Genomic DNA, 22149 nt, shown 5'->3' with positions numbered 1-22149 from the left:
AACTACTTGACTTGGAGCTGATGGGTCCTGGAAAAACACACTTAAAATAAAAAGTTTAAAAAAAATTTTTTTTAAATTGGAAGAAATACTAAGAAATTTCCCACATTGATGAAAAACAATAATCTGTTTTTCAAAAAACTCAACAAATCCAAAGCAGTATTAAAAAAAAAAATCACATTACAGTGAAACTGCTTGCATAAGGCCAAAGACAAAGCCAAGATCTTAAAAGCAGTTAGACAGATTGGCTTCAAATAAGCAACAGTTAGCGGATGGCTGACAAAAGCTAAAAGTCTGGCAAACTTTGAGTAAATACAATTCTATGGATATACTTTAAGAAGAAGGAAAGTAGTACCAGACAGGGATCTGAGATTAGCAGATGTTTGATCCTGTCCAAAACATCCCCATTTTGGACTCAAGTAATCCATAATGTTTATTCTATTTTTGGTTTACAGGATTAATACATAAAATATACTATCATGTTTTTTGATCTAATAATTGAATTGTGGCTATATTGCCAAAAATAATGCTTCTTGCCTCAGTAGCCTACCTGGTTAGGTAGGTGGGTTGGGGTTTGAATTTCAAAGAATAGCAGGATTTATATTAACTAGGGACCAAATGTCTCCGTGGACATTTTGGAGATGTAAAAAGAAAAAAAGAAAAGTGACAAACACAAGTATGAAACCTTATATTAAACCCATAATAATTTCTTTTGAGGTCTCAAAAAAAAAAGAAGAAAAAAGAATTAAAATACAAATGAGCAATAACATATAAGCCTGGAGGTAGGCAAAACTAATTAAAAAGTTCTAAGGTCCTTTTATTGTCTGAGAAGAAAACAGTTATTAATTAGCCTTAGATCTTAAAAAGTTAAGTACAATATGTTTAATTTTTAGGGTAACCATTACAAGAACAGAAATGAGTAACTTCCAAACTAATGCAAGGAGAAAAAGGAATGATAAGAAAATATCAATCCAACGAGATATCACTATACACCTATCTGAATGGTGAAGATCCAAAATGCTGACAACACCAAATGTTAGTGAGGATGTGAAACAAGAACTCCCATTCATTGCTGGTGGGAATACAGCCATTTTGGAAGACAGCTTAGCAGTTTTTGACAAAACAAAATATACTCTTACCATAATCCAGCAATCACACTCCTTGGTATTTACCCAAACGAAATGAAAACTCTTGTCTACACAAAAGCCTGCACATGGATGTTTATAGCAGCTTTATTCGTAACTGCCAAAACTTGGAAGCAACCAAGATGTTCTTCAGTAGGTGAGTGAATAAATAAACTGTAGCACATACAATGGAATATCACTAAGTGAAAGAAGCCAAGCTGAAAAGGCTACATACTTAATGATTCCAACTATACGGCATTCTAGAAAAGGCAAAACTATGAAGATAGTAAAAAAGATCAGTGGTCACTGCAGTTGGTGGGAGGAAGGGATGAAAAGGCAAAAAGCACAGGGAATTTTTAGGGCAGTAAAATTGTTCTGTATAATACTTTAATAGTAGGTAAGTATCATTATATATTTATTAAAATGCACAGTTTGTACATCACCAAAAGTGAATCCTAATGTAAACTATGGACTTTGGAGTGATGATGTGTCAACGTAGGTTCATCAGTTGTAACCAATGTACCATTCTGGTCAGGGAGGCTGTATAAGTCCGGGGACAATGGATTTATGAGAACTCTCTGTACGTTCTCCTCAATTTGCTGTGAACCTAAAACTGCTCTAAAAAATAAAGTATATTTAGAAAAAAACTCAAATAACGCCAAAGAAGGCAAGAAAGGAGAGACAAAGAAACAAAATAGGAAAAACAAATAAAAATCACAAAATAAGATGGTAACTATAGACCTGAAAATAAAAGTAATTCCATCAAATGTAAATGAATTAAGTGCTCCAGCTGAAAGATAGAGTTTGTCAGACTGGATTTAAAACAACAAAAACAATAACAAAAAGCAAATGTGATACTTTAAAAAGATATATCTTTATAAGGATACACAAAAATTGTAAGTATACACAAAAATCCAAAATCAGAAGGAAAAAAGATTAATCATGAATATACTAACTAAAAAACACCTGATGTAATTATGAATATGAAGCCAAAAAAAAAAGACTTTAAGATAAAAAGCTTTCTAGACATAAAGAGAGTCAATTAATAATAATAGAAGTTCAGTTCACCATTAAAAAATAATTTATAATGAGCATGCATCCAATAACACAATCTCAAAATATAAAAAACGAAAATTAACAGAACTAAAAGGATAAACAAATAAATCTATTAAAAGGATAAATAAATGAAGAATTAGGGAAAACAATCAGAAAATAGAGATTAAAAAAACACCATTATCAAACTTGTCCCAATGGACATACAGAGAACACTACACTCAAAAGCTGCAGAATACACACTCTTTTCTGATTCAATTTGGAAATTAAAAAATCAAATGGGCCAAAACAAGTCTTAACAAATATTATGAGATCATACAAAATATTCTCTGACCAATTAAGCTAGAAATCAACAACAAAAATAGAACTGAAATAAATCACAATATGTTAGAAATCAAGAAACACACTTCTAAATAACCATGAGTGAAAGAAAAATAAAAAAAAATAGAAAAAATGTTAAGTATGTTGAACCAAACAATAACAGAAATATTATTTGTGCTAAACATCCACCTAAAGAAGTTAAAAATAAAAAGGGCTGGAAAGTAACATTATTCACAATAGCCAAGACATGGAAACAACCTAAGTGCCCACTGACATGAATGGATAAAGAAAATGTGACATATATACACAATGGAATATTATTCAGCCTTAAAAAAGAAAAAAAATCCTGCCATTTGCAATGAGATGGATTAACCAGGAGGACATTATTCTAAGTGAAACAAGCCAGACACAGAAAACTGTCACATGATGTCATTTATATGTGGAATCTTAAAAAAAAGAAAAAGAATGAAAAGTAAAACTCAAACAGAAAGTAGAATGGTGGTTACTGGAGACTGGAGAGTGGGGGGATAGGGGAGATATTAACCATCCCCCATCCCCTCTTTCTGGAAAGATTCTTTGTCCCATGCTCCCCAAACTACTTTACTTCCTATTCCTCTGACCACTCTTCCTTAAGTGCCATTTTTTTCTGCTTATACTTAGTATTCCTCATAATTCTGTCCTAGGTCCTCTTTTCTTCTCACTTTATCTAGTATCCCTGGGTAATCTTAATTTCTTCCACAGACTCAATTTCCATCCACAAAATTAAATATCAAGCACATGCCCATAAGAACGCATGCTGTCTTCTCCACCTTCTCTAACTCCTGAAATGAGAATTCCTGCATATAATGTCATCAAGGACCAAAACTGAACCTCTCATCTTCACCAAGCAAACCTGTCCATCTTCCTGTGGGTCCAGTTTTCTTGAATGGTACTACCATTCACTTCATTGCTCAAGTAAGAAACTTACGTATTGTTCGTTACTCCTTCGCCCTTGCTGCTCATATCCAATCAATCACTATCCACTAAATTTTACTTCATAAATTTTTTCAAATTGATCTAAATTTCTTCTCTAATATACCAACATTTATTCTAAGATTTCAAAAACCAAGACCCTAAAATTCATTATTTCTTATCTGGAATACAAACTTTTTCCATTTCCATAAAAAAAATTTGGTTAGTCTTCATTTATTTCTACATCCATCTGTATACATTTAACTATGTGTATATTTTAAAAAGGAAAACAAGACTTCTGATCAAGATGGCAAAGTAGGTAAACTCTAAGATCACCTTTTCTCATGATCACATCAAAATTATAACTAAATTATACAATAACCATCACTGAGAACAACTTGAAGAATAGCTGATAATTCCTATAACTAAGGATATAAAGAAGCAGCCAGGGTGAGATTGGTAGGAGGGACAGAGACAGGGAAGGGGCAGGTTCCATAAACTGGTGTGGCAATTAAAAAATGGGAGGGATATCTCAGCTGCAGAGGTTCCCCTCTGAGGAAGGAGGGGTTTCATCCCCACACCAGGCTCCCCAGCCTGAAGCATCAGTTCCAGGAAGAGGAGTTTCCATAACATCTGGCTATGAAAACCAGTGAGGATCGTGTCCCAGAGAGACAAAGGGCTTCAGGAGACTGAGATAAGGTGCTCTGAAAGGGCTGGCATACAAACTCACTCACTCTTAGCTCTATCATAGGAGTAACAGCTTGAAAAGCACCAAGGACATACAGTGAGGACTAACTTCAGGGCAAGGGCTAGAGGGGCAGGGGTAGGGGCAACTCTCTCCTACCACCTAGCTGGACTAGTGTGGGGTGGGGGACAAGTCTGTGATCTCCATTAACCTGGCTAACATCGTTTGCCCTGACCTGGTGATTCCCTGAGATCCCACCCCACCCAACTCACTCACCCAGTCCGAACTTCTTCCAGCGACTCCTCCCCAAGAGCAGCCTGCCTGAGCTCATGCTGCAGACTCACTCAAAGGACTGCAAACCCCACACCAGTAGTGGCTGCCCTAGGTCTGCACTGCAGACGTTCTCAGAGGTCCACAAATCCCATACAAGTGGCAGCTGCAATCAGCACACGCTGTAGCCCATGCCAAGCATCCCCATGCCCAGCACAAGTGGCAACCGGTCTCAACTTAAAATGTAACTCCCAACAGGTGGCCCCAAACCTGGCTAAGTGGCAACCAGTCTTGGCCTGTAACGTAGCTCCAACTAAGTAGCCACAAGACTGGCATAAGTGGCAGCTGGCCTTGATTCCTCTCCCAAGTGCCTCTGCCAAATGCCTCCAAGCCCAGCACAAATGGCAACCAACCACAGATCACTTTGTAGCTCTTACCAAGCAGCCCAAGCCCTGCAGAAGTGACAGCTAATGTTAGCCTGCACCAGAGCCTGTCCCAAAAAGTCTCCAGACCCAAAACACCTAGTGGCTGGCTTCAGACCACACCAGAGCACCACCCAACCAGCTCCACAAACAACACACCAGAAGCGTGGCCTCAGCTGGTACCAGAGTCCTGCTAAAGGGACTCCTGTTCTATGAAGTCAGCCCCAACACAACAGCTCATCCACTGTATTCATGGCCAATCCTCACAGCCAGTCAGCTTAAGGGTCAACCCCACCCATTGACATGCCACCAGCAATCAAAGCCCAACTACAACAGAAGGGCACACACAACCCACACAGAGGACATCCCTGGAACATCTGGTTCAGGTAACCAGGGAGGCTACACACTGAGCCCAAAGGATACCTTCAACACAAGGCCAATCTATCAAGACCAGGAGATGTAGCAGGTATACCCTATACATAGAAACAAACACAGAGAAGTCAGCCAAAATGAGGAGACAAATAAACATGGACCCAGTGAATGAACATGACAAAAACTCCAGAAAAGAACTAAACAAAATGGAGACAAGCAATCTATCAGATAGAATTCAAAACACTAGTTATAAGGATGTTCAATGATCTTGGGAGAAGAATAGATGATCTCAGTGAGAACTTCAACAAAGAGATACAAAACATTAAAAAGCAGATTTAAAAAAAACAATTAGAACTAAAAAAATGCAGTAATTGAAATAAAGAACACACTAGAGGGAATCAATGGCAGATCAGATGAGGCAGAGGATTGAATCAGCAATCTGAAAGACAAGGTAGTGGAAAACACCCAGTCGGAATAGCGAAAGAAAAAAGAATCCAAAAACTGAGGACAGGGACCTCTGAGACAACATCAAGTGTACCAACTTTCACATCACAGGGGTCCCAAAAGGAGAAGAGAGCAAGGAATTGAAAACCCTATTTGAAGAAATAATCACTGAAAACTTCCCTAATCTGCAGAAGAAAATAGACACACAAGTTCAGGAAGTGCAGAGAGTCTCAAGATGAACCCAAACAGGCCCACACCTAGACACATCATAATTAAAATGCCAAAGGTTAAAGACAAAGAGAATCGTAAAAAGCAGGAAGTGCTCTCCAATAACCTGGCTAACATTGCTGGAGTGCAAAGGAATGAAAGCTAGATTTCTCTAAATGCATCTTGTTTCATATATTTGATTTGGGAATCATATAAGGATTATAAATTATAAAATGCAATTAAATAAAAATGTTGGGGGAAAAGTCAATTCTCAAAACCAAAAGTAAAATGAAATTCAACCACACCAAGAATTACTTCAATTGACTTTAAAACACAGCAATTTGACATTCCTCCCTAATGGAATATCCTGAGAGAGGAGAAATGCCAAGATATTACTGCTTTTGGTAATCAGATTGCTAGTAATGATGTTGTTCTTCTAAAACCATACCTGTTTTAGTTTAAGTTTAAATAATTATGTTGATACCATTTAGAACCATGAGAAAAGAGATACAGTAAGTAAAATCAAACAAACCCCTGTATTACTGAATTTGAATTAAAAAAAAATATTAGTATGAACTCACAACGTGTTTTTCTCCTCAAAAAACAGCTCTTTCCTATCTTTATCCATTAAGAAGGCCCAGCAGTAATGACCAATCCAATAGTGGGCACTCTTAGTGCCCAAATTGTGGCCTCTACATATACATATCCAAAAGAACCAGAGCTCCTTGGAGAAAGGCTGGTTGTCAGGTCTGGAACAGAAAAATGTACAAGATGATCCTCAAATATCTTGTCATACTAGAAATACAAGGAAGCTCTCAAAGGCTACTGAGATTACATAAAAAGGAGTTAGGAGCCAACTTGAAGGGAATGACACTTTGGAAAACAGCTGGATTGGGCATTATCTCCTAAAACTGATAGATACCATATCACCCAGCATTTCCAAAAGGTGTACATTCCCCAAGAGATGTCTATGAGTGTACGTGTTTTCAGAATACCAAAAACCTGCAAACAACCCAAATGTCCATCAAGAGGAGAGTACATGAACAGACCATGATTATGCAAACAGAATTACTGCACAGCAGTTAAAACAAATGAATCACAGTGACATATAACAATATAGATGAACCTTAGCAATTAGATGTGGATTGTTGCCAGTCATTGCTTTTTTTCCCCCAACTGTGAGTTTACAGACACGTATTACTTTTCAAAAATAATTACTAGCTGAAAAAGAAGTTTCTCATATGAAAAACTTTGGATATTTAAAATATCTGGCTGATCAAAAATACAACTACTATAATGGAAAGGAATGTTGGCCACACTGATCTTAGATAACATTAAAGCAATTAAGGCCCAAAATATATTAAAAGCAAAATGCTGGCATAATATATTGGTTCCCTGAAATCAAATACACATATATGAAATATTTGGTCAAATAAAAGGTATTCATTTGAGGGCCAGTCCGGTGGCTCAGGCAGTTAGAGCTCCATGCACCTAACTCCGAAGACTGCTGGTTCGATTCCCACATGGGCCAGTGGGCTCTCAACCATAAGGTTGCCAGTTCAATTCCTCATGCCCCGCAAGGGATGGTGGGCTGGGCACCCTGCAACTAGAAAAAAACAGCAACTGGACCTGGAGCTGAGCTGCGCCCTCCACAACTAAGACTGAAAGGAAAACAACTTGAAGCTGAATGGCACCCTCCACAACTAAGATTGAAAGGACAACAACTTGACTTGGAAAAAAAAAAAAAGTGCTGGAAGTACACACTGTTCCCCCAATAAAGTCCTGTTCCCTTTCCCCAATAAAATCTTTAAAAACAAACAAAAGGTACCCATTTGAAAAGGGTGTGAATACTTCTATAATCTTCTAGATTTCTCTAGTTGCTCTTTTCTAACCTATCCCCAATTTATTTTTTCTTTCTTAACTCTATCCTAGCACACAGTTAAGCATGAGTACTTTTTGCTTTCTTTAAAACAACATTTTATATTCTATATTCTATTAAAAAGGCAAGTGCTATTCTGTAATACATCATCTATATATCACATTGTGTGTTCACCACCCAGAGTCAGTTCTCTTTCCATCCTGAAATCTATGTAATTTTACTAACAACTGTCACCCCAATAAACTTTAATTTAAAAAAAGAAAAAGAAAACAAGGCAAATGCTGTATTATATTACCCAAATTGTGAAAATTTATTTCACTAGTATCATGTTCAATCTGTATTTGGGCATTCTTAAACTAAATAGAGTGTTAAGAAATGATAACTTCCATTATAAAAGATAAATTTTCTCTACTCATTTTCTTTTATGCTGCTTTTTCCAGTTATTTGCAGAAAAGGAAATTTACCTACTCCAATTCATTTTTTAAAAATCATTTTAATTTTAAACATGCCAGGAAGCAATATAAAATGCCAATTTTAAAACAGCTATATCCATATTCAGTAACAAGTACTTAAAGGATAACTGCATACATTAAAAAGTAATTCAATTTGAAAAACAGCTACGCTCTGTCAGGAAGAATGTGAGGTACAAATATATATCTCCTCTTTTGGAATTTACAAATTAGTTGAGAAGATATAGCATACAGATACAAGTAATAAAACAAAATTACAGAAGATTTAAAAGAAAATACATGATTGAATGTCAAAGAAAAGGCATTAACAAACAAGCTATAAGATTACTTAATACAGAAAAACCACTATGGACCAAGAGTGATTAGAAACAGCTTCTGGGGGAAAATAGAACCCACAATGTGCTTTGTTAGATAACTAGCAAAAGTGAAAAAAAAAATAGAGGTGAGAGAATCACATGTAATTAGAACCAAAGATTTTTTTCAGTGTAAACGAAATAAAAATATGTCTGAAGATAATTTCTATAGGGCAATAAAGTTAAGAAAAGTTATAATGATAGGTACCACTAAACTAGAGAAGACCATCAATGTCAAACTGAGGGGTGTAAAATGAAATTTAACCTGTCTGGGCCTAATGGCACTGAAAGGAAAGCATCCAATGACTTTCAGTGACAGTTGGGGGAAGAAGCAATGAATATTTTAAAAGCTTTCAGTTGCCCTGCACACCACCTTAAGGAGGTGGGGTGAGGTTGGGGAGGAGGAAGAATCAACTTAAAAATAAGTTGATTTAACTTTACCAGGTTTTTCCAAGTAAAAATAAAATCACAAATGAATAATGTGAACTCTTCAACTGTTTGATTCTATTTATGAAATACGATACTACTTATTATTTTGTTCTCTTTAAAGACTAAGTATTTATTTCAAGTTTGTGGGAAGTATTTCCCCTCACCTTAGTACATGTCAGAGCTGGTTATTTTTGCAGCTTTGAACTTGCTTCAAGGTCTGTCATTTGGTTAGGTCAGGGGATGAATGCCTGGGGTGTTTTGTCCTTTAGGATACTATTCATCCTTCATGCATCTCTGTTTAAAAATGATTTATGCACTTTGGAGTATAAATATGGAGTAAAAAAAACACCTAACTTTTTCAAATAAAAATAAAAATTACCACGTAAACTTTGTTATATTCAAGGCAAAATCTTCCACTCATCTACTTTCTATATACATTCAAACTCACCTTTACATCAATCTGATCTATTAAAACAAAACAAAACACTTTTTCTTGCTAAGTAGAGCATTCTATGTGAATTGGGTCATAGGGATACTCAACTTTAGAAAAAAAGAGGACATTTTTAAAAAAATTATGCTGTGGAATAACTTAAAACTAACAAAAAGTTGCAAGAATAGTACAAAGAACTCATATACCCCTATCTAGTTTCCCTGCTTAACATGTTACCCTCAATAAACTTACATTCTCTCCAAATATACGGTGATGGAAGGAGAACTGACTGGGTGGTGAACACACGTGATATATAGATGATGTAATACAGAATTGTACGCCTGAAATCTATGTAACTTTACTAACAATTGTCACCCCAATAAACTTTAATTTAAAAAAATTAAAAAAAACTCCACAAAACATCTTACATTCTCTCATACACACATACCATATTTTTCTGAACCATTTGAAATTAAGTTGCAGACATGATGTCCCATTACCCTTAATACTTCAGTGTCTATTTCCTAAAACAAAGACACTGTCCTACATAACAACAATACAATCACCAAAATCAACAAATTAATACGAACATGATTTTATTTAAACCAGAGACTTAATTCAAATTTCACCAATTCTTCCAATAATATCCAGGATTCAATCCAGGATCATGTTTTACAATTCACTGTCACATCTCTAGTCCCCTTCAATTTGGAACACTTCCTCAGTCTTTCATGACCTTGACATTTCTGAAGCATACAAACTAGTTACTTTATAGAATGTTCCTCAATTTAGATTTTTCTGATGTTTCCTTGTGATTAGATGTAACTTAACATATTTTTGGCAAGAACACCATGGAACTGATGCTATGCTCTTCTACGTTTATTATACTATCAGGAGGCACACAAGGTTGACATGTCCCATTACTAGGATTGGTAAATTCTATCACTTGGTTAACATGGTACTTGCCAAGGTATCCCTCAGTAAAGTTAGTAAGTACTTTGTATTTATTAAAAAGTAATTAAACACACTATGTAATATATAGATGATGTATTACAGAATTTTATACCTGAAATCTATGTAACTTTACCAACAATTGTCACCCCAATAAACTTTAATTTTAAAAACGTAATTATTTTGTGGGGAGATATTTTGAAACTATGAAAATATCCTGCTTCTCATCAAACTTTCATTCACTAGTTATAGCATCACTCACTAGTTAGAGCATCCAATGATGATTTTGCCTAAATCAATTATTACTGTGAAGGTTCCCAAAAGTGATTTTCAAATTCCAACATTTATCTAGGCTTTTAATTGGTATTCTATTGTAAGGTAGAGCCTTCCATTTAATCCCATTTATTTATTTATTTACATCAGTATGTACTCATGCATTTCAATTTATTCAATAAGTTCAATCTATCATTTATTTTGATGCTCAACATGCCACTGATATGGCTAGTAGAGCTCCTTCAAGCTGGCGCCTGTGTGCTTTTAACATGGTTTTATCATTCTTTCAATACTTCAATGCTTTCTGGCACAACAAGTTATTTTTCTGAGGAGCCCTGATTCCTTTTAATGGAGAATGATATTTAGAAACCAAGATCTGGCCACGAGTGTACTCTTTGTGATTGGATTGTCATTGTTTCCAGGCCCTCTTAGGGGTCAGAGCTAGGAAATATACAGAGGGTGCCAAAAAAATTTATACACATTTTAAGAAAGGAAAAAACAATATTAAAATTTTAATACTCGATATATACCGATAACAAAAGATGAATACAAGCCATGTGTATTCATTTTTTTGGCACCCTCGGTATATAGTCATTTATACAAATACATATACATACACATAGATAGCCCACTGCTGGTTCTGAAAGAATTACATTTGTAATTCTAGTCTTAAGATCATCCGAAGAAAAAGGTTTGGATACATATACAATGGGTTTCACATGAGCTCCCCAAAAAAGTCTAATGAAGATAGAACAGGTGACGGAAGAGGGTAAAGTAAGACCTTCTCTACTGATTCACTGGTCTGAGAAAGTGTCAGGCAGAAATTGTCACATATACAATGCATAACAGGTATTCTGCCATGTTGAAAGGGGATATTATTTAATAGAGTAGTCACTGCGGTGTGGAAATGAAAAACTTCTAAAGCACTGCTAAGATTCATCACTAATTACAGAGTCTTAAAAAAAAAAAGGTCAAAAGACACATGGCCACATATCGTATAATTCTATTTATATGAACCATTCAGACTAAGCAAATCCATAGAGACAAAAAGAAGATTAGTTGCCAAGCGCTGGGAGGAGGGGAAAATGAGGAGGGGCTGCTATGGGATTTCTTTTGGGGGTGATAAAAACGTTCTGAATTAGGTAGTGGTGATGGTTGCAAACTTTGGGTATACTAAAAACCACTGAACTGTGTATTTTAAAAGGGTGAATTTTATACTGAATTATTTTTCAATAAAAAACGGAGGACCACTAATGCAAGACTTCCTAATACCATGTTTCCCTGAAAATAAGACCTAGCCAGACAATCAGCTCTAATGCAACTTTTGGAGCAAAAATAAATGTAAGACCCAGTCTTACTTTACAATAAGATGGGTCTTGTAATGCAAAAATTAATATAAGACCCACTATTATATATTATATTATATTACATTACAAGACCTAGTCTTATTTAAGTCTTGTAGTGTAATGTAATGTAATATTATATAATGTAATATAATGTATAATAGTGGATCTTATATTAATTTTTGCTCCAAAAGACACATTAGAGCTGATTGTCCGGCTAGGTCTTATTTTTGGGGAAACAGGGTAGCACACCAAACATTAACTTTTGAAGATTCTCATGTTGCCAAACTTTGGGAGGTTTTCCTGTACACCAACCAGGCAATTAACATGTGACAGACAGTACTGCCACATAGGTAGAAAGGTCAACTTGTCAAAAATATAATTGGAATTTTTAATTTTTCACTTCATTGGTTGACAGAAGTCTAACTTAGCATGGCAATCTTCTTGTACCTTTGGAGTTTCACTGTTAGAAGTCTGTAGCCTGTGGCTTTTAGAATATTTGATTCAGCAGATGTGCAGTGCATGTTTTGGGCACTCCTTGCCAACACCGTTACAATTTCAGCCACAGTCTCTATCTTGCTGGCATCTCCCAGATCCAGACTTGTTGTAAACTAAGCCCAGGATCCTTGATTTTTTTAAATCCAGTTGTTAATTAACTGTGGGGAGCCTCTTTCTTATAATAGAAACTGAATTTTCTTTTTATTGTTAGCTAACCAAGAGCACAGTTAACTTTTTCTTCAATGCTTGCCATCTTCAATTTAAAGGACTAAAACAAAAAAATTAAAATTTTGTCATTCAAAATTCATAAAATATTTGCATATAAAAAAATTTAAATAAACTTTTAAGTGATGTTTTTCTAAGTCTGTAGCATTTGTACTTCTAAAGTTATTAAAGCTTAAACCTGCACTAACCTATTAACTTTGGAACCCTACTAACATATAAAGATCTCAAATTTAGCCATAGTAATTTAAGAAGAAATAGTTAGGAAATTCAGAAGACCACTGCCTACACAAAAACTCGCACACCCTAAAGAGAGAGATGATTTTCTTTTCCAAAATAAAACTTGGAAAACAAACAAGAAATAATTGTTTGTGTAGAAAATCAAGTACAAGCAAGGGCCTAATTAAAGATGATGTAACTGATCTTTTTTTAATTTAAAAGTTCACTGAAAGCCATTCTGAGATACCAAAGGAATTGAGTTAATAGTGTCATTCAGAAGAATCCAGTTAAAAACAAACAAGAAACTTGGAAAAGTGCCTAAAGATTAGAAAAATCGCATTCGGATACAGAATGTTGAAGGTGGCAAGACATTAGATTCAGTGATTCTGAAAGTTTTATATCCAGTAATCTAACTTTTACTGCTTGACAAGTAAAGGAAACACAAACACACACACACACACACACACACACACACACACACGATGCCAAAACAATGTATACAGATTTAAGAAAAGAAAAAACTGTATTAAAATTGTAATACAATGAATGACGCGAGCATTCATTTAATTAACGCCATCTTTTGAGCAAACGTCATACTACACATTGCTACCGTAATTCAACTTTGAAAAATTATACATAGATAAAATTATACATAGATTCTTAAAGTGTACATTTTTTTGCCACCCTCAGTGTGTGTATGTGTGTGTGTATTACAAAAAAATAGGATACTATGTGGCACACTTATTTTTAATAGCCTAATCAAGAAACAAAAGAGAAAATTTAGGAAGTCTTTGAGGTTTCATATAACACATACCTATTAGGTGGTTACAAACTGGTTATAATTTCATTTCTAAATGTTATGAATGGACAAGAGCTATCCAAAGGGAAATAATAAATGCTGTTTTTAAGAACTGTCCTAGGCCCAGTGTTAGCTAACTATTAATATTTTCAGCCAATGACATAGATAATTGGCTGAAAAAACTATCGAATACCTAATAAACTAAAAAGGAAATAACAGACCCGGTCAAAGTCTCTCTAAGAGCGACTACAACAGTCAAGAGTATAGTCTACTCATGTGAAAATATGATGGACCCAAAAGACAAGACTACTGCCTAAATGACAAAAGCAAAATGGGATAGCATTTATCCTAAGGCTTGAAGACCATGAATAGGCTAAATACGAAATGATTATCAAGTCCCAAAATAATAGAATTAAAGACAGCAACCCTCAAAGCTTATAGAAGATTGTTTTAAAATCTTACTCCAAAAAAGTACTGTATTTTTTAATTAGCAGAAACCTATGAACTTCTCATTATAAATACATGACTAAAAGTACAATTAGATTTAATAAGGGCTTAAATAAACAGATGGATGACCATTGGTCAGAACCAATAAAAAATAAGCTAGAAGATATAAACCTTGAAAATACACAGTATTCTAAAAAACCACAGACAATTAAAGAACTATTCAAAATCCATAGGATATGAATTATAGTAAGATACCTAGGAGCCACTAAGGAAAACAAGATGTCAGCGATTCAGCATTGTGCCTAGATTCAGTTCACTTCTGAATTGCTCACTGTGTCTAACGAGTACCTTGCTCATTGAAAAAGCTCAAAGATTTTATATATTACTATATTGCTAAGCAATCTAGAAAGCAAGCAGGAAACCAGTGTATATATAACCAGGAGTCCCACATTAGTTAAGCATCTATTTTTAAAAAGCACTAAATTCTATTACAGTGTATACAACTATACAGGAAAGTTGTAAACCTGGCTGGGCGTGTTGAATTTAAAAACTACAAACAATTTAAAAGTTAACAAAGAAGGCTGATAAACCAAAAATCTCAGATTATCTTTGACACTCCCTCTCCCTCACCACCCACAGGTCTATATACAAGAACCACCCAGTTCTGTCTATTCTAAATCCAAAATATTTCTATCATTCGCCACCATCATCTGCCATCACCACAATTTATTACAGCCTCCCCAACTAATCTATATTCAATACCTTCTCTATGCTGCAGACAGATCCTTTAAGATGTAAAATGAATCCTGCCTCTCTCTAACATTAAATCCACTGTTGTCCTTTACTTGGCCTGCAAGGTCTTGCGTGTACCTCTTCCAATTTCTCCAACTTCACTGATCCCACCTTGCTAAGCTTTAGCCTCTCTGGCTACTCTTGGGCCCTGAACACATCGGGCTCTTTCCCTCAAAGTAAGCTACCTGACTACAACAGAGGAAGTACCCCAATGAGTGGTACAAGAAAACCCTTAGACTCTCTCACATGCCTTCAACCTCAAGTGTCTACACTGTATGTAGTTATAACCGCTCAAGGTAACACAAGAAAAAGGACGGGGACATGGTTGGATTATTGGCTCCCCACCTGTCAGTTAGTAGGGCCACTTAATACAGAGCAACTAAAACAAACTACAGAAATAAATAGGCATTGAAACTAAGATCACAATTATCTACCATTCTCGTTTTAAAATTTTGATATTAGCAAAACATGATTGGTCTCATTGACTTGATGGAAACATTACAAATGTGAACTTAAAAAAACATGTGTAAGTAAAGTATCACTTTTGTTTTATACATTGCAATAAAATGAAATTTTTAACTTGGAAAAAAATTTCTTTGCTATTTAACAAAAGAAAGTTTGAAAACATAACTATAGCATGTATTACCAAACAGAAATGGCAGAATATAAAACAATGGAGCATTTTTATGAACTTGATACAGAGAAGAAATTCAAAAAATGCTTATGTCCTTCCCTACCAAATTATAGCCTGATTTTTCTCTCTGCTCTTCTTCGCCTTCATCTCACCAATTTTTCCCTTGATTTTCCTAGTCCACGCTATGGAAAGCTCTTGTTTTCCAGTCAGATATATTGGAAGAGGAGCCGTAAGAGAAAAGGAAGGGTTAAGGAACAAAATAAAGCCAATGGATGAAGAATTTGGGATAGGAATTATCTGCCCCACAGATTGATCGGGAAATACATCTAGATAGGTGATCATTATCAAGTTTACCTAGGAGAGAATGAAGTGTGTATATTATACGTGGAAAAAATAGAATACCAAGAACATTAGAAGTAGGAATTGAAAGTTCTCATATTTCACATTTTAACAAATACTTTACCATTAATTTAGTTAATTTACTGTACTTTATTTGAAATATGCTGGCCATGAAGCTTAATTCAGGTTTTATTTTCTGAGGAAGTATAATACAGTTGTGAGGAGCACAAGCTCTAATGTTAGGCTTCCCGGGTTCAAATCTTGGCTCTGCCATTTATTAGTTATGAAACCACGAATAAATTATTTAACTCCACCATGCCTCACTTTCCTGATGGTAAATCAAATTAATAATAGCAACCACCATACTAAGGTTGTTGTAATGAATAAATGTGACAATACACATAAAGAGGTTAATATAATGCTTGACATACAGCACTCAATATATGTTAGCCATTATAGTTACTATTTACCAGAGAGTTTCGGCATTATTTCAGTACTTTTACAGGCTGCTGGTATTTTCTACTTACCATTTAAAAAGTATTTTATGTTTGAATATCTAATCACTTATATAAATTTGTAACTCTTCTTTAAAATCTGAATTCAGCTGCATGCCAGCATATTGAAAACTGCTAACCTTATGTTTTAGCAATACCTCTTTACATTATTTTTTTAGTGGTTGCTCTAAGGATAACAATATACGTACATCCTTAATTTTTCAGTCTCTTAGAAGTTAGTATTGTACCACTTCATGTAAAATGCAGGAATCTTGCAATTTCCTTTCCTCAACATTATGCTATAATTTTTTTTTACATATGCTATAAACCGCACAATATAACATTATACTTTTTACTTTAAATACTCATATGTGTTTTAAAGAAATTGACAGACATAAATATATTTACCCACATATTTCCCATTTTTGGCGTTCTTCATTCCTCCAGAAGATCCAAGTTTCAATCTGGTATAATTTCCCTTCAGCCTGAAGAACTCCCTTTCGCATTTCTTGTAGTGCAGGTCTCGTGGCCACAAAATCTTTTTTTCATTTGTGCAGTGTTATTCTCTCTTTCCAAGTGTTGACTCCCCTTCAGTTTCTTCCTGCTTATGGTCACTCTCCAGTGCATTCAGAGAATTGTGGGTTTTTTCTATTTTGTCCAGAACTTTTAATGGTTTTCTGCAGGATTAGTTCAATACAAGCTACTCCACTATTATTAGAAGCAGCTAATATTTTAAGATGCCAGAAAAGTTTTAAATATTCAAAGAATATTCTTGGACATGTGACCATGAGGTAAAAGATGGATTGCAATACTCCAAAATGATGTATTTATGGTTATCACTATTATTCCATAAATTGATTCATGCAGTTTAGTAGGTTAGCAATCTAAATTCAGCAACCTAAATTATGTCAGCACTGTTTCTATTTTTCCCACAAACAATATATACACTTTACTTTGTCCTATATAAATGTGATAATGATCATATAGGTAGATAACTATGTACTTGGCTGTTTCTTCTACTAGAGTTTTATTTTTTGTTTTGTTTAGTTTAACAAACAACAGAAACCAATTCCAATTAATTGTAATAAAAAAGAAACTCATTGCATGAAAATGAGGTACATCACAGAATCAATGGCAGCCTAAAGAATCAGGCTCCAGAGGAAACCAAAGGAGGCAAGGTCTGATGAAAATCCTAAGCCATACACTCAGATACCATAGCCCCTGGAACCCAGTGAATCGTACTCATCCCAACTCTCCACTCCATACTGCCAAACTCTCACACTCCACTACTGTATCCTCTCATCTAAGTAATTTAACATCACTTCCTCAAGCGTCAGTGTCCTGGGCAGGACTATTTGATTGGCTCACAGTCTAACTGCCAGGGATATACAGGTAGAGCCTACCTCACCATATTTAATACCACCCCCAAATAAGAAAGGTATGCAACTATAAGGTAGTTCTAATATATTATTATTTATTATAAAATAGATGATTGGCAAGGGAGCAAATATTGGAGCAAAATCATACAATATGGATTTTGTAAAAATAACATGTCATGTTTGCTTCTTTCATGCTTCAGTGCTTCTAATTATTTTAGAGTTAAAGTTATACCCAACTTAAAATCTGACATACAAAGCTCTCATTTATAAAACAAATAAGGCAAGGAGGAATTAATTCCATTACAAGAGGATTCTTGATTTTCAAAAGTATTCTTTCCTGGATTCCTTCAAATAACTACTTCCTGCATTACAATTAAAATAAGATTAGATTTTTAAACACCCTATTTTCTTGTAGTTTCTGCACCAGAACACAGGTTTTAACCATTCAACTTTTGCATTTTCCCCCTGAACATTGTATTATTGATTTACAGATTCATGCATTTTTCGGTTACCTGCTCTCACAGACTTTACATGACTAACCTGAAATAGCTGGGTGGACATGAAACAATTTCTCTCTTGCGACTAATAAAATCAAGCTAATATAAAGTCCCAGAGAAGGAACCAGTATTGAACAGTAAGGAAGAATTGTGAAAGACTGAAATTTAATGGGTGTGTTGGCTAGCATGGCCATTTGCCAGTCATTGATGAGGCTTTTTAAATAACTCTATAGAGAGAGAAGTTGTAGAAAACTGATAATGATACAAATAATTCCTGTCTACAGAAATGCAAATTGGTCCTGATTATTGTCAGTGGATCAGTTTTCCCTGTTCTACACTGACTTGTAAATTCATTACAGCATTTATTTGATTATATTTATAAATATAGTCAAATATATGGTACTTCAAAACAGCAACAATATCTTAACCTCATTAATTAATGAGTTAAATAAAATCTTTGTCTCATGTTCAATTTACATTTGTATAAAAATCATGTTCATATTCTCTTTTAAAATGTATCCTTTAGGGGCGGCCAGATGGCTCAGTTGGTTAGAGCGCAACCTCTGAACAACCAATGTTGCCAGTTTGATACCCACATGGGCCAGTGAGCTGCACCCTCCACAATTAGATTGAAGACAACAAGCTGCTGCTGAGCTGCCAGAGGGGCGGCCGGATGGCTCAGTTGGTTAGAGCACGAGCTCTCAACAACAAGGTTGCAGGTTCAATTCCCGCATGGGAAGGTGGGCTGTACCCCCTGCAACTGGACTTGGAACTGAGCTGCGCCCTCCACAACTAGATTGAAGGACAAAGACTTGGAGCTGATGGGCCCTGGAGAAACACACTCTTCCCCAAAATTCCCCAATAAAAAATAAAATAAAATAAATGTATCCTTTACCATTAGTCTGTTTAGTAGAAGGCTAAAAGGAAAGATAAATATACACAATTGCCACCAATAATTCTATAATACAACTTTAAATAATATGGCAAAGGAGAGGTTAGAAAATAACTGCTGTAACTAAAGAGACTAAAGACCATTGATAAAATAGTAATTTCTCTATATTATATGATAAAAATAGCCTAGAAATGCAGTGTTCTCTACTATAGACACTATGTGACACTATGTCTGTCTGTCTGTCTCTCCACACACACAATATATATACATACACACACATATATACTATATAGTATTTAGTATACTGTACATATCTTATACAGTATATATAAACTTGCATTACTATACTTATATATAGCAAATAGCACATGTAGTACACAGTATACATATATACATATATATACATACATATATATACATATATATATGCATATATATATATATATATATATATATATATATATATATATATGCTGTAGGCAGTATAAAAATGAGAACTATCCTAATAGTAAATGGATCATCATTTCCACCACTTAGAATAAGAATCCAGAAAATAACTATGAATCCTAGACTCCTGTATTTTAACTCTCACCCAGATGTTTATTACAATGAGGAGCACAATTTGTAATTTGGGATATAAATAAGCAAAAGTTTATTTTCTTTTTATAAGAACACAGCTAAGCAATTTTATCTTTCAATTAGACATAGGTTAAATATCCACCACTAGTTAATAGCTTTCTCATAATGAACTTATAATAATAATAAAATCCAATTTTCACAGCCAGAAAAGATCATGTTCTTTTAAAGCTTTCACGGTAAGGTAGTTCCACAATTCAGTTTCAAACATTCCTAAGGTAATTTCAAATAATAGTAACCAAAATGCTTTTTAAAAATTCCTTGGCGATGAGTTCTATTCAGTATGGTAACTTAATTCATTTTAGATGCATATTTCAAACTTTTATATTTAATCCTCCCTAGAAAGCAATTTCCAAAGTGATATTTCCTGAAGTCAGAAGCCAGACTTCGTGTCTCTAGAATAATCTTGCCTCGTAGTAGTTTTAACTTCAGTAAGTCTATATGCCCCTCCCAAAGTAACTGTGGCTGGCCTGGGCTTGTTGTAAATAGTTCGTTCAGTCAGACAGCTTTTTAAATGTCAACACACTTAATTCACACGATGTACAAGGCAAGTATTGTACTTTAAAATAAAGATGGGTAACCTCTTGTGAAATAAAGTTAATCATTTGGGAGAGTCTGCTTAAAGGAAATGGGATAGCTTTATGTTCTCTAGAAAAGAACTGGGAGGGTATCTCATCTCACTCTTCCTCTCTTTATCCCATTTCGAGCATGACCTAAAGATCAAATGTTATATGAATGACAGAAAAAGAAACATTAAAGGATGCAAACTTGCACAATCTAATAGTCATATAAGCCTGTGAGATTCAAAAAAACTGTTTTGTATTTTTAATACCTGAAAATAATCAAATAATTTTGTTAAATACAAATTTTCCAAGCTCTCTAGTATATTCCTTCTAAAATTTTAAACAAATATACTTGATATGGAAAATAGTATTTTATCCAAATATCAAATACTATACTGAGTATTTGAACAGCAAACACAAACAGTCCTAATCCCAATCACAGACTATGTTGCGAAATGTTAATGTATTTAAAATTTTTAATTATACATGGAATTAACTGAAATACCACACTTTAAACAATTAGTTATTAATATTTCAGTCATGTTAAATAACAAAAACACATGAACAAGTGCAACTCAATGCAGGAAATTTTTAAAGGCAAACTGTACATTATGAGAAGTCTAGTTTTGCCTCCTGGAAAATGTTAACTACTAGTCTACACAGATATTCACAGAAGTGCTGAGTAGCTCTTTTAAGGAAAATGCTAAATGATGATGCTATAAACAGAAAAGTTCAAGGAAGTATACTGAACCTCTCAATCAGGCCCAATTAATAAGGCAGACTTATACCTCTCAATCAGGCCAAATTAATAAGGCAGACTTAATTAACAGTCATGGTTTCACAGTACTTTTAGTGAATAATACAAGGTATTATTGAAAATGCTCCTCCTAGTTTTATACCAATTTTCAGCATTATCATTATTTAAAATAAATACCATACTAATATTCTGAAAATAACTCAGAAAGTAAATCCCTTAGGTCACATTGCCTATAGACAGAGAAGGGCTCTGATCTGGCAGGATGAAGAACCAGGATGCAGACAGACATCGCCAACTAAATCGGCCGTAGCCACTTAGAGAAACTGCCCTCTCCATCAACCTTACAGGGGAGCTGGCCACGGGATATTCCAATGAACAAGAATAAGCTGTGTTCTGAAAATCATGATTCCTCTCCAACTGCGCTGCCTCCCCATATGCCTGAGTGGGCAGGGAATGGACACCTGACATAGCTTAGAGACTGGTAAGCAAACGATGAGGGGCCTGGTAGGGAAAGCTCTGCCCATACAACAATGGTAATGACCTCTCAGGCCAGCCTGCCTGTCTCCCTCCTGTCTCCCTCCCGCCCTCCCTCCCTCCCTCCCTCCCTCTATTTCTATTTCTGAGGAACTGTGGATACACCAAACAGTTAAGAGCAGGAAGCAGAAAAAATTAAAAAGAAGTCAGGGTACTGGTAGATCTATAGGACATTATTGAGACAACTGGCAGAATGTGAAGATGAAAATAATACTAACAATAGTTGTAAAAGAAATATATATATGTACATCATATATACACACACATATACATACACATACACACACACACAAACACACACACACACACATATTTTGTATATCTGCCCCCTGTTCCTGACACAGGGCTCCTGAAACCCTTGTAAATAGGGGTGCCAGGAGAATCTTTTGTTCTAATATTTAGTGTTTAACCCTAGTTCCTGGCACAGAGCTCCTAAAACCTTTATAATTTCTTAAGTGGTAAGAGCACTAGGA

At 35.0% G+C, this 22149-nt stretch overlaps 1 protein-coding gene across 11 annotated transcripts in view; it reads right to left on the bottom strand.

Annotated features, from left to right (window-relative positions):
• WDPCP (WD repeat containing planar cell polarity effector) overlaps positions 1-22149 on the bottom strand; it is a 307863-nt gene that overhangs the window by 262371 nt on the left and 23343 nt on the right. The window lies entirely within an intron of this gene.

This window comes from Rhinolophus sinicus, chromosome 2, assembly GCF_057876585.1.
Source record: "Rhinolophus sinicus isolate RSI-liver-muscle chromosome 2, RSI-T2T, whole genome shotgun sequence".
In the NCBI taxonomy this organism is placed as follows: Eukaryota; Metazoa; Chordata; class Mammalia; order Chiroptera; family Rhinolophidae; genus Rhinolophus; species Rhinolophus sinicus.
Note: the sequence above shows the minus strand (reverse complement) of the source record. Positions and strands in the feature narration are given on the sequence as shown.